We start from the raw sequence: 13,828 nt of genomic DNA, 5'->3' as shown, positions 1-13,828 counted from the left end.
CCAAGTAAGGATGATGATGATGAAGATGATGATGATGCAATAATCAAGACGAGTGTCTACAATGCTACAAGTCAGAGCATTTGTTCTGAATATTGGGTGGATGTGCCACGAGGCCCTGAGAATTGGGGAATGCGTGACTTAATTGTACGCGTGTCGACACGTCTTTGGCACCGCACGTCGTTAACTGTGCTAATCGGAGGTGCGGGGAGGTGGGCGAAGGAAAAATCGAAGGTGCGGGATGTTGTTGTCCAGTGAGAATGTGAGTCCGAAGGTCATACCAAAGATTTTCAAAAGATTTGAAAGACTGGCCGTGGAGCCAGCGATGGGAATATTCTGAGGGTGAAACACCGCGGCTGAGTCGATGCCTAGTGGCTCGGAAAAGGGCTACGGAATATTTTTTTTTAAAATAAGAGGTGATTTAACCAAAACCTCGTGCTGTAAGGCTGAGGTACAATCGATTAACATCGACCGGGGCATGATCGGAGGTTGGAGTTGCATTTAATCGAGCGCCATTGCCGTACGTGTGTGTGATAGTTAACGCTGTGACTCTCAATGAGGCGACCAAGTGGGGAGATGTGGACGACAAAAAGTAAAAGGACCCCAGGACTGATTCCCTGAGGGGGACACCTGCAGTGGATATGACGACTGAGTTGTTGAGGGCCTACCAACCTTGACGGAGGACATTTTGTCAGAGTGATGCAAATTGAGCCATTGGAGAGCTGAGGCAACGATAGAGAAATCGGTCGGATTCTAGGAAATTCGATAAAAAAAAATCTTGTGGCCTGGCCGTGTCAACAGGCGGCAGATGTTGTCGAGCAACGGTGGAAGAAGCAGAGGCGATATGTGGCGAGGATGTCGTCAACGATCTTGACGAGCGCAGCCTCGGTAGAGTCGAGCTGGGGGGTAGACAGACTTGGGGTGTTATGTGATGCGATTCGTGATTCTGGCAAGGGCGGGGCATTCGTGGAGCTTGGAGATGTTGATACGTTTGGTACGTTGGTGTCAACCATCGCTGGTGTCAACCTCCTTGTGTTCCCCTCTCTTCCCAGGGCCGGATTCAGATTTTGTAGGCCCCTGGGCTACAGCTACTGTGAGGCCCCCAGTAATATTTTCAAAAGGAAAACAAAGCTCAAGAAAAATAAAATTGTATTTTATACAAGGCTAACAACAAATAAAATTCAGCATTCACGAGTGAAATCACTTTTCACTTCATCTCTGGAGGCCCTCCAGCTGGCGGAAGTCGCTGGGCTGCAGCCCCTAAAGCCCCCAGGCCTGAATGCGGCCCTGCCTCTTCCCCATTGCCCATGTCTACCTTTCCCTCGCCCCTCCACTCCGTCCCGTCCCCATTCCCCGCACCCGCCCTTTCGTCGCCCTATATGAACATCTCGCCACGGTGGAGAGAGGTCAGCCAACTCGCCGGTTGAAAGGAGGTCGTGGGTTTCGATCACGATCACGATGCCGGTATATTATGTAGAGGTTTCACATTCTCCCCGTGTTCGCGTGGATTTTTCTGCGGGTCCTCCGAATCAACGTGTGTTTAGAGTGCTTGGCTGCTATAGATTTCCACGTGATAAGCCACTTCGTTGAGCTATCACTTGTGGCCAAAAGAGCTACATACTGTAGCTCAGTGGGGCCTTACCTGGTAAAAGAAATCTAAATAATTGATCGTTTTTAGTTGTATATGCCCTCTCTTATGGTCACTCATTCATCGGCTCTTTCACACCCTTGACATCTATATCACTCAATGTTTGTACCGCGTCTTAGCTGTGCAATACACCTTGAGCTTAGGGGCTCTATAAATACATAAAGATAACATAACAGGTCAGTAATGTTCTGGGTATTTGAGAGTCAGAGCCAGGTTTCTTGACTCGAGGTGTCACTTGTATTAATGTGAGTGGCGGAGGGAAAAGACCAAAATAGGAAGAGACATTAGCAGCATGGGACCCCATTATTGTTAATTCTTGAACTCAATCCTTGAAGGCCATGGCTGGTAGGTGAACAACAAAAGAGGTTTTTGTTGCGGAGTTTTCGATTAGGTTGAGAACATTCAGTTTCATTTATTTGGTATAGCCCTGTAAGCCATTCGGCTCTTGAATCGGGTGCAACCGCAACAAACAAAAACATGAACAAGAAACATCTTAAAGTGACTACGCGCAACATCTTGGGGTGTTGCAAGGGAGGAGGAGAGTATCGAATGGGGAGCAAGATAAAGAATGGCGAGGGGCTGATCACGACAAGCCAAGAGAGATATCCTCATGTCGAATTAATGAGCAAGCAGTCGGCTAGGTGATCGCACCAAATCGTTACATGTTTGTGATGGAGAAGGGCATCATGTGTGGGCCAGAAGTGATGCAGGTGGTGAGCAAGTGTGTATGTTGACAAATCAGCACATTTTGTTTACATGACAAACCTTAAGAATTGGCTGTGTCGGGTGGTGGCATGTTTAACGAGACGTTTATATGTACGCGGTCTAACCCAAACAACCTCCATTATGGATGAAGAGTGTATGCGTTCGTTTATGTATCAATCGCGTGAGGCAATGATGAGTTTGTTGGCGGCTTATTAGGTGAGACAATACTTAATGCGGTCAGTTTCAAGTCCGGAGCACGACTAAATGGTTTCCAGTCAGAATCCGCTCCGCTTTGCTCAACAACTGCTGCCAATGACATGTTTAAGGTTGAGGTCGAGTTAATTGGCACAGATTGTGCCATCAGATGCGGCGAAGCAAAGGAGGAGGTGGAGCTTTTGTTTGCTTCTTCGATGCGGTAAAGTTTAAGTAACTGGACGTGTGGTCATTTTCTCGTTTAGTCCACCAACTTAAACAATTGAAACAAAAGTGGTCATCCCAACAGGCTGTTGTGTAACTGAGACACAAAAGCAGACCAGATTCGTTTTCATCAGGACCCATCCCTACACTACATCATTATTCACTGCTGCCATACGCCTCTAAGAGCCCCACATATGTAGAGGACTTACCGTCACGCTATGGGAACTCGTTAGCTTGCCTGCAAACAACAATAATTCACATTTGGACTTTAATTGACCCTGTCGGCAAGTTTGACACGATTCTAATGTTTATTCAGTCTCCTGAGACTTGATAATAAAAAAAAAGATCAACATTGACCGTTGATTTGGGTCCATTGAATCCAGGAACCGTCCGACCAAGTCTAGGGCACGAGGAGTGAAATCTTCCTTTGGAACACGGAGCAGCCAATCGTCACCAGGCTGGGTGCTGCTATATGGCAATGGACTGCGAAGCTTCTCTGTGATCAGCCGCTCGTATGAACATTTGTCTTCCGACCGCTTCGACATCACGAGAACTGATATTGGCGCACCACCAGCAGCAGCAGCAGCAACGGTGTACCGCCAATTCGTTCATATGCATGTTTCCGTTATGATAGTTTTTCTTGTAATTATTGTTCTCTCTTCTACGCCTCGGCTATGATACTCTCCAGCTTGCGTTCCACGGACAGCCATGCTCACGATTGTTTTGAGTCGCACATTTAACGTTGATTTAAACTTAATTTAGAAGTTGTAACCCAAGTTTGAAGCTTTGATATCAGCATTCCATTCTACTTTTTTAAAGTAACACAACTGCAGTAATCCACACCATTGTTAAATAACACTTCATCAAATGGCTAAACAACGCCATGTCACCATACCCTCACATTTTGAGTTCTACCTACCTTGTAAGAATTTTTCTTGAATACCCATCTCATTCACGAATGACACGTCACAATGTTTTGCGCAGTGGCAAATATTAGACGTGCTAATATTCGTGAATACAAACATTACATCCACTTAAAAATATATCAATATATTTCAGTAGGACCCCTGTACGGAGCACAATCCTCGATATAGCGGGGTGGAGGGTGTTCCAGAAACTCCGCGGACAGAAGTCCCAAACGCTTTGCTCCTGAGTTTAGTACCGGATTAAGCTAGTGCGGGGCCTGTAGCATATGTTATAAAGGGGCCCTAAATAAAAAAAAAAACAGATGAAAATTAAAGCACATACATTTTTAACTTGCATAGTAAAGTAATTGTATTTTTGTATTTGCTACACAGCCAGATAATACGACAAATCGCTAACCTTAAACACCCAGTGGTCCATAAAAGTTGAAGGCGGTATAGTTCTATAGTAATAGAGCAAGTGCAGAATCACTGTACCGGAATCGATAGCTTGAAAGCATTTAGCGTGGGGCCCCAGTAGCAAAAGTAGCATATGCAGCTACTTTTGCGACTGGGATAATCCGGCACTGCCTGAGTTGAGAGGAAGGGGTTGAGGGGAGATTGGGCTCGCTGCTGTCCCACCGAGTGGGGAAAGGGGGGAAATAAAAACTTAAGAAAGCAAGCGGAGGGAGCAGGGGCGTGGGGGGGGGGAAACGGGGGTAGGTGGTGGCTGGGGGGACATTGAAAAATATTTCTACTATCATCAATCACCAAAGGAGCTTGACGGAAATGTTCAGTTTTATGGCTTTGCCACCTGGTGGTTAAAGTTGCCAATATTCGCGAAAACAAACATTACATTCACGTAAAAAAATATTGTTTTTATGGTATTTCAGTAGGAGCACGGTACGGAGCACAATCCGCGACGGAGGGAGGGGGTTACAGAAGTCCCACACAACGTGCTCCTGAGTTCCGAGGAAGGGGCGGATGGACGGGAGTGGGGGAGATTGGGGACAACGAGCGGGGTGTTTGTACTTTTAGATGGGAAAGGGGGAAGGTAACGGGAGGGGGGAAGTACTTAAGAAAGTCGAGGAAGACAGGGTGGGTGGGGAAACATTTTAAATTATTTCTGCCAGCATCGATGGCCAAAACAGCTTGACAGAAATATTCAGTTTGATGACCGTCACCTAGAGGCTGTAAAGTTGTATGGCTATTGAGCCGGGTGCTCAGCAATGTTATCACTAAGTCCAGAGTACAAAATCACTTTGGGCTTTGTGGAAGCGAACGGAAAGATGCCAAATACGAATGCAGCTTGGGAATCGCTGTGTGTGTGTGGGTAAAAAGGGTTACAGGCATGCGGTGATTTGATAGTGCACTGTAATTGCCAAAGAAAGGCATTGTAATATTCATGTTTATTATGGGCTACATGGATATGTGTTTTCGGGTTATATCTGCGTGTTGTTCAACATTGTCCAACATTTCTATAGGGTTACGGCAATACAGAATTAACTCCTCTTAACTGCGGTAATGTGGGGGGGTCCCATATATTGGGTCCGATAATCCGCAAGGTTTTTCTGCATTTTGACTCCTCTTGTCCGCAGCGGAGTAAACACAGCATCACTTTCTTGATTTGAAGCTTTCGTGACTGCAGGAATCCATACTCTTTGGTTCTTTCGGTAAAGTCACGTAGTTAGAAATAAATTAAAATAAAACGCGTCATCATTAGACCTCCTTTGCCAGTACCAAAATGTAATAATAGGGTGTTTCCCCTTTTTTCTGGCAACAAAACTGAAACCTTTTTTTACAAGGATTCACGTCTACATTAACAACAATACCTGCAGTCAAAATGCAAACAAAAACATACTATGATAATATATGCATTGTCCTTGAAAGCCGTCCCTTGGTGTGGATCAATCAGTTTCAAGGACAATGCATATATTATAATCGTATGTTTTTTGTTTGCATTTTGATTGCAGGTATTGTGGTAAATGCAGACATGAATCCTTGTAAAAAGGTTTCAGTTTTGTTGCCAGAAAAAAGGGGAAAAACCCTATTATTATATGAAAACGCGTCACTTGCGAAAGTGGTGGCATGCCAGTGCGTTGATCTTCTCTTGGTTTCTGCAGGCCACCTCTTATTTTGAAGGTCACCTCTTATCTCACCTGAATACCATTCAGCTGAGAGCACTGAATGGATGCCTCTCCTTCACTGAAAATAAACCGTATCTCTTTGTAGATCCACACGTGGTGTCCTTTCGGAGCACAGGTGTGTTTACGTAACGCATTTGATTTCTCCATTAAAATACACAGCAAGGACAAAAAACACACACACACGCACACAGTAAAATAAAACCACGTTTTAAATTAACTCCACTATATTTATCTACCCCCCTCTTGCAAGTTTCAGGAATTTCAAACATTTGAAAGTCCCTTTGACTTGCAAAGTCCATTTGATCGATTTCTTTAGAGCAGCGGCTTCCAGTCTTTTTTCGCCGACTGCTGCGTGTACGAAATATTTGAATTTGTACATTTCCTTTGTGAGGATATAATAATTTTCTTCTTCTATTCCGCTACTCCCCTGTAGATGGGCCACCGCGCTGCTCTAGAGCCTCTGTAACTCGAATGAAACGATAACTCCTAAAGTTGATTATGGGTAACACACTGTGAGAGGGTTACCCATAATGCAATTCGCGAGAAACAATAATCTATGTGATTATTGAAGGGTTTGTCTGTTACTCAATATCAGGAAATAATTTAAACTGTAATTCTAATCAGGGCCCATGGTGTATAGAAGGGCCATTTTTCAAGATGTTGCTTAGTCTGTATGTTTTTATAACGTCACGCTGTTATTCAGTTTATTGTTTTTTTCACGGGTTGATTGAGTTGTTTCATTGCGTGTTTGCATCACTGCCAATGCTAAACTAAAACGTAAACTTTTTTTTTTATTTTACCAGGTAAGGCCCACTGAGCTAACAATCTCCTTTTCAGAAGTGACCTGGCCACAAATTATATCTCGACGAAGTGGCTTAACGTCTAGAAATGTATTGCAGCCATATACTCTAAACGCGTGTTTATAAATGTGGAGGGAAAAATCGGAGGACCCGGAGAAAAATCCACACGACCACGAGGAGAGAATTCAAACTCCAAATGTACAGGCGTCAGGGTCGGGGTGGAATCCACGGCCTCCTGCATACCGGGCGAGGTAGTTAACATCTCACCACCGCGTCGCCCCAGGTGTTATCGGCCATTTAACGAGTTCTTACATGTGGGTGAAACTGGAGCAGCACCCGGAGAAAATGCACTCAAGTGAGGGGGCAACACGCTATCCCATACAGACGTAGTAACTAATTGGCACGTTTTGTTTACGTGACAAACCTTACTAATTGGCTCTTTTTCAGAAGCGACCTGGCCACACATGATAACGAGGCCACTTATCATATGGAAATGTATAGCAGCCAAATACAATAAACGCATGTTTAATAAATGTGGAGGGAAATCCTGAAGGACCCGGAGGAAAATCCATGCGACCAAGGGGAGAACATGCAAACTCCAAATATAGAGGTGTCAGGGTCGGGATCGTACCCACGACCTCCTGCAGACCAGGCGAGGTAGCTAACATCTCGCCATCGCAAGCGCACCTTGCAGTATCACCAAATAATGCGTGTCGTTTAGAATTATTAGAATGTAGTGTCAATACCCAGGGCATATCGTGCCAAACTAAGACACCCATAGGATTCTTAAGGTTAATTACCAATGGCTGAGGCTTAGGAGGTTCTGGAGTGAGTCACGTGGGTTGTCATGACATGGAGACACAATTCTACGATATTTAAAACTTTGCAAGCCCACTGGCTATCAACAAAGATTCGTTCATGAAGCCATCCATATATATAGACACATACACAATTTCAACCGAGAAGATGGGTACAAACTGAGCAATCATCGGAAGGGCGTTATCAACCAGTTTAAGTCATAACTGGCTATGCTGTTCCTATCCTACCACCTTCCGATGGTAGTTGTGCTTTACGCCCATTTCACAGGATTCACACCAACAAAGCCACTTCGCGTGCCGACTACCCCTCGGGTGGGTCTCTGCGATTTTCAATGAACATGCTAATCTCTCATTAACATGCAAATTTTCACCTGGCAGCCCTTTGATTGGTGGAAAACCAACCGCCGTCGGGTTGGCTGCCCACCACTTGCATTATCATTGGCTGCTGAAATTTGGGCTATGCCAATTTCAAACCCTTTGGAAGCTAACCCCCCTTTTTTCTGAAGGCGACCGCTTGTGTTGCGATCGAAACGTCGTAGTTTTTTGTTATTTTCTTTGAACCTATCTACGTGACTTTACCGAAAGACCCAAATAATATAATTCTACGATATTTCACAATTTGAGGTCCACCATAATTGCAGAGTCAGATGAGCAATATTATTATAAAATTATTATCGTGGCACGTTCTAATGTTTTAAAATTGTATTTACTGACAAATTATGGTATTAATGAAATAACCAAAGCACAGTAAATTAAGTTGTAAACAAACAGCGAAATAATTTATTCTTTTTTCCGGGGTAACTAACTGCAGTGCGTGTTCTGAGACTTCATCAATTGAACCTTATGGCGGGACCCCGGGGCCCCATAAGCCCCCCGGCTCTCGCAGAAACATTATATTACAATGTAAACATTATATATTATATATAATGTAAACATTATATTACAATGTAAACATATTATATTATATACAATGTAAACATATTAGATATTACAATGTAAACATATATTATATATAATGTAAACATTATATTACAATGTAAACATATTAGATATTATATATAATGTAAACATTATATTACAATGTAAACACATTATATATAATGTAAACATTATATTACAATGTAAACATATATATTACATAATGTAAACATTATATTACAATGTAAACATATTATATAATGTAAACATTATATTACAATGTAAACATTATATTACAATGTAAACATATTATATATTATATATAATGTAAACATTATATTACAATGTAAACATATTAGATATTATATATAATGTAAACATTATATTACAATGTAAACATATTATATATAATGTAAACATTATATTACAATGTAAACATATTATATTCTATATAATGTAAACATTATATTACAATGTAAACATATTATATAATATATAATGTAAACATTATATTATAATGTAAACATTATATTATATATTATGTATAATGTAAACATTATATTACAATGTAAACATTATATATTATATAATGTAAACATTATATTGTAAACAAAAACTTATCTCTTCTTCACCATTGGGTGTGAAGGATGGTGGCAAGTGTTGTCTTGTTAATGTAAACATTATATTACAATGTAAACATTATATTACAATGTAAACATTATATATCATATAATGTAAACATTATATTACAATGTAAACATATTATATATTATATAATGTAAACATTATATTACAATGTAAACATATTATATATTATATAATGTAAACATTATATTACAATGTAAACATATTATATAATGTAAACATTATATTACAATGTAAACATTATATATTATATAATGTAAACATTATATTACAATGTAAACATTATATATTATATAATGTAAACATTATATTACAATGTAAACAAAAACTTATCTCTTCTTCACCATTGGGTGTGAAGGATGGTGGCAAGTGTTGTCTTGTTAAACTATGCCTTTACAACTGAAAACTACTTAGCTGAAGTACCTCTATTTAAAAGCACTATCGAAAAAACAATTTACACCCCTCTGTCACTCATTGTGTTTCTCAGTGTGGATTTGTGAACACACTTTGTAAAGAGCACGTAAACTAGTACGCGTTTTCAATGCGCTGTTCATATTGTAACAAGCGTTTATACCAATGTTACTCTACAGAGTAGTGGGTCATCGCTCCTCATATCCGCATTGATACGCGTGGTATGTGGGGACTATGGCTTAACCGCAAAACAAAACCTGTCTGCACAGATGCATACGAACAAGAGAAGTATTATCAAACAGGAGGAATTAATGGTGCGACGCATCTCATCTGTTAAATATCTGCAGGCAATAGGATTGTCATCGATTGATCCTGGCTGCAGACATTGGTAGGTCACAAATAATGATGAAGATAAGAGAGCAGTTTCACCGTATTATGACAACAGAATGATCCGTGCCAGGTGGGACGCGGCATTTATGTCGGAGTCGTCAAAAACGCATTAATTAATTACGATTTTGACTTCCGTTTATTCGGGACCCCGGGTCCTGCCACACAAGGTTCAAATTCGGACGTTAATTATTTACTTGTCATTTACCGCCTAATCAACAGCCGCGTGCGTGCCAAGAATTGGAGGTGACGAGTGTTGCGATGATGACAATAATTACGGCAGGCTCGAGCTGAGAGAGCGAAACGCAGTTGAAGAATGTCACCGGCGAGCTCGATTTTACTGGAAGTGCAGCGAAACATAATACAAAACAATGATGTTTAAACAAAAAAAAAATCTGCGAAACAAAATTACAACATTACGGGAAACGGATATTGCGATAATCGTTAACCAGTTTTGTAAAATGCACTACAGTATGTTGTACCGTGAAATAGTCTATCGTGACAAAGGGACAACTCGAAAATGGGGAAAACAATCTTTTCATGAAAAGTTTAGGACACCAGGTCAAATAGATATTTTTACTTGCCATGTATTGAATTAAAATAAATTGGAAAGAATATACTTGAAAATATGTTAAAAGGCTGGCTGCAAAAAACTCTTGCACAACATTACCGCGAGATTAACTTGCACACTAATAAGTAACACAACTTGTAACAGAGTGCACACATTCAGAAAGAGTCTTGACAAAATACGTACAAAGTTCCCCCGTGTAGCCTGTAACAGACTGTAGGGGCAAGTGCTGCTGTTAGCGAGTAGCAGCACCTGTGAAGGTCGGCACGGCACACGAGGGGGTGGGTGGCCAGCACCACCACGCCCGGCCGCCTTTGTCTCCGGAGTGGCGATGTTTACACGTCGCACCAGGTACTAATTTGAGGCTGAGTCGACCTAGGAGAGGCCCAAGACCGGTTCAGATAATCGTCACTGTGTGTTGGCCGTGAGCGGGCATCGAACCCGGGTCGCCAGGTTCGTAGTACCGCGCGCTAACCGCTGCACTACCACTATACGCACGCACATTCATACATACATACCGTGGAAATAGGCTTCGGTAAAGATGCACAAAGTCGTTTCTTGATGTAACGTTATTATCTCCAGCGAACAATCTAAAATCGGCGAAACGTCGAGTCCCGTTAAGGTACACACTCGAATTTTCAACAACGCGCAGCGAGTCTGAGCTTTATGCAGACTGACTGGTTATCAGGTTTAACTTTGAACTTAAATCCAAACGCCGTGACTCATGGGACAAGGTCAAAGAGAAATGCGCAGAAGCTTCCTCGCGTTCTGAGCGAGCTCACCTACATTTCCCTTCAAATGTCTCCGACACTTGCCACGCAGAACAATCACTGCTGATTCGTTAAGGTTGACGTATCTAGGTGCTGTTGTTGTTGTTATGATGTTAATGGTATTGCCGCAGATGGTTTTGACTATGCTCGTGAGGTAAGAATGGGAAATAGGAGGGGCCCAGTGCGAGTTGTTGGATGGTTACAGGAGGTGAACTTTGCTCTGTTTTGTAAGAGTGATATCACATGAACGCGTCAAGTCAAGCTGAGTCATGTGATAGATGTACGGTATACTACCTCGGCTGGTATACAGGAGGTCGTGGGTTAGATCCCGACCCTGACGCCTGCTGTACATTTGGAGTTTGCGTGTCTCTCTCCGTGGTGAGATGTTGACTACCTCGCCTGGAATGCAGGAGGTCGTGGGTTAGATCCCGACCCTGACGCCTGCTGTATATTTGGAGTTTGCGTGTCTCTCTCTCTCTCTCCCCGTGGTCGCGTGGATTTTTCTCCGGGTCCTCCGGTTCTTTCCTTCACATTTAGAATCAACGTCACGCGTTTAGAGTATTTGGCTGCTATAGATTCCCACGTGATAAGCCACTTTGGTTGGGCTATCACTTGTGGCCAGGTCGTTTCTATAAAAATAGCTACACAGCTCAGTGGGACCTTACCTGGGAAAAATAAAAAAACATTTGATTAGTTTTTAGTATACACAGTACTGAGAGGCCTAGAAGACACCTGCTCCTCCCCATGCAGCTCCTGATGATGTGGCAGTTTTTAAAAGGTGAACAGCTGAACAGCCTATGCATTGCACTGAAACAGCTCACCCTGTCGATGCGTCATGGACACATTGCTCACCCGCACCTCCGAATAGCACGGTCGGCTACGTACTGTGCGAAAGAAGTTCAACATACATCCATACCCGCACTTTCCCGAATCACATGTTGATTCAACGAAGCAACTACTGAAGCTAGCCACACCTCTGGTAGATCCCAGTAAACATAGAACGTTTGGCCAAAGTTGGTCCGACGGTTCCAGCCACATGTTTATTGGTATTCTGTCACGAGATACATACAATAATGGCAAAGACCAAAACTTCATTTCAGCCAGAACTTTGATGAATGGCGATAGCTGATAGAGTCCTTCATCCAGCAGTCGATTTTTCATGGCTGATGACGATGAATATGTAGCAATGTTTTTGTTCTCGGACAGGCACTGTTATTGAGCACTTACTATAGCCAGCATGGAAATGTGTGTCGTGGAGCCAATATTCCTGGCCTATTCCTATCTGGCAGTGGGTTTTTAATTAACTATACCAGGTATTTGTTTAATGATGAATCAGCCGAGGTGAGGTCCAGGCAAGGTGCAGATAAAACGTGATGCGAGTGTGCCATGACGACAAAATTATCTCCATCATCATGACGGTAATTCCCACACGCAAAGCACCCCACTAACAGTCGTCGCCACTCACCACCACCACCACGGGACCCGTGGTGCCACCCATGCCAGTAAACAAGCAAACGTTGGGCCCAACGTTAATTGACGTTGGCTCAACGTTGGCACGTTCACTGGGATCTTGCTTTGTGCCTAACGAGGTGCATTTGTAGGCCGCGTGGATCGTCGAGTTTACATGAGCACTGGCTCACACACATTTAGGACACGAACTCTAAACTGGCACGGAACCACCTCTCTGTACTCTCTTCCACCCCTAACCCCACCCCATCCCACACCCGTCACTCCCATTAGCATCACACACACAAGGCACGCAAATAGTGTACGCAAAACCCGGGCAAATTGGCAGAAATTTAGCGCAAATAAGTCCACAAATCTCCAACAAAACCACCCCCCCCCCGGGTCTCCTCTGGATGAACAATTAGTGTAAAAGGCTTTGCCAGTTATCGGCATCATTGGCGACCCCCAAATGGTGTCACGCGTTCACATTCCGCAGAATCCTGACAGGCCCTGGAGTGGTGACAGCCCAACAGCATGAGGGCACACAGACCAGATTTATGTGTGATGAATTATCTTCGGCGTTTCCAACACAGCCAACTTACTATGCGTTACCCCCAGTTAACAAGCCGAGCAGCTCTAGATCCGACTTCTCGTTATCCTGTTCTCATTCATAAGTTATGACTCAGCCTTTAACCAAAAACGAAACAAATTGATTTAATTTTACAGGGTAAGGTCCACTGAGCTATACAGATCTTTTTTCAGAAGTGACCTGGCCACAAATGATAGCTCAACGAAGTAGATCATCGCGTGGACATTTTAAGCAGCCAAATACTCTAAACGCATGTTGATTATAAATGTGGATGGAAAAACCGCGACCATGGGGACATAGAACACACAAACCCAAAATATACAACAGACGTCAGGCTCGGGATCGAAACCCACGACGTCCTGTATACCCAGCGAGGCAGTTAACATCTCGCCACCGTGGCTCAACAAAATAAGCTGCAGAGAAAGTGTCTGGGCACACCCTCTGCTGCCTCCCCAGCCACGTCGTGGCTCAAATCGGTGGCGACACGTCAACTTTTCCTGGCACCCCTACACCCACTGCCCCACGCCCACCTCCTTCATGAACACCCACAATTGCATTCTACTCTTGCGTGCCGCAATATGCTCAGCGGCGAAATGCCAATGTTGAGGTCTGCTTAGCCACAGGACGGCTTCAGGAGGGAGTTTCGTGTAGTTTAGCCTT

The 13,828-nt window shown here is 43.1% G+C and overlaps 1 protein-coding gene across 3 annotated transcripts in view; it reads right to left on the bottom strand.

Moving 5' to 3' along the window:
- The window catches only part of LOC116947164 (ATP-binding cassette sub-family C member 2), a 94,032-nt gene that overhangs the window by 72,020 nt on the left and 8,184 nt on the right, over positions 1-13,828 (bottom strand). Inside the window, exons 1-2 of one of the 3 annotated variants that reach the window (XM_076070560.1) lie at positions 10,882-11,767; positions 10,074-10,135 (exon numbers count right to left, since the gene is read on the bottom strand). The exons of 1 other annotated variant lie outside the window; for it this stretch is intronic. The gene's annotated coding sequence lies outside the window, so the exon portion shown is untranslated. Of the gene's footprint in view, positions 1-10,073; positions 10,136-10,881; positions 11,768-13,828 lie in introns of those variants that run through there. One more of the 3 variants, XM_076070559.1, reaches the window with a different exon arrangement.

This window comes from Petromyzon marinus, chromosome 29, assembly GCF_048934315.1.
Source record: "Petromyzon marinus isolate PM22_M1 ecotype Great Lakes invasive population chromosome 29, UKy_Petmar_22M1.pri1.0, whole genome shotgun sequence".
In the NCBI taxonomy this organism is placed as follows: Eukaryota; Metazoa; Chordata; class Hyperoartia; order Petromyzontiformes; family Petromyzontidae; genus Petromyzon; species Petromyzon marinus.
This window is presented reverse-complemented; position numbering and strand designations above follow the sequence as displayed.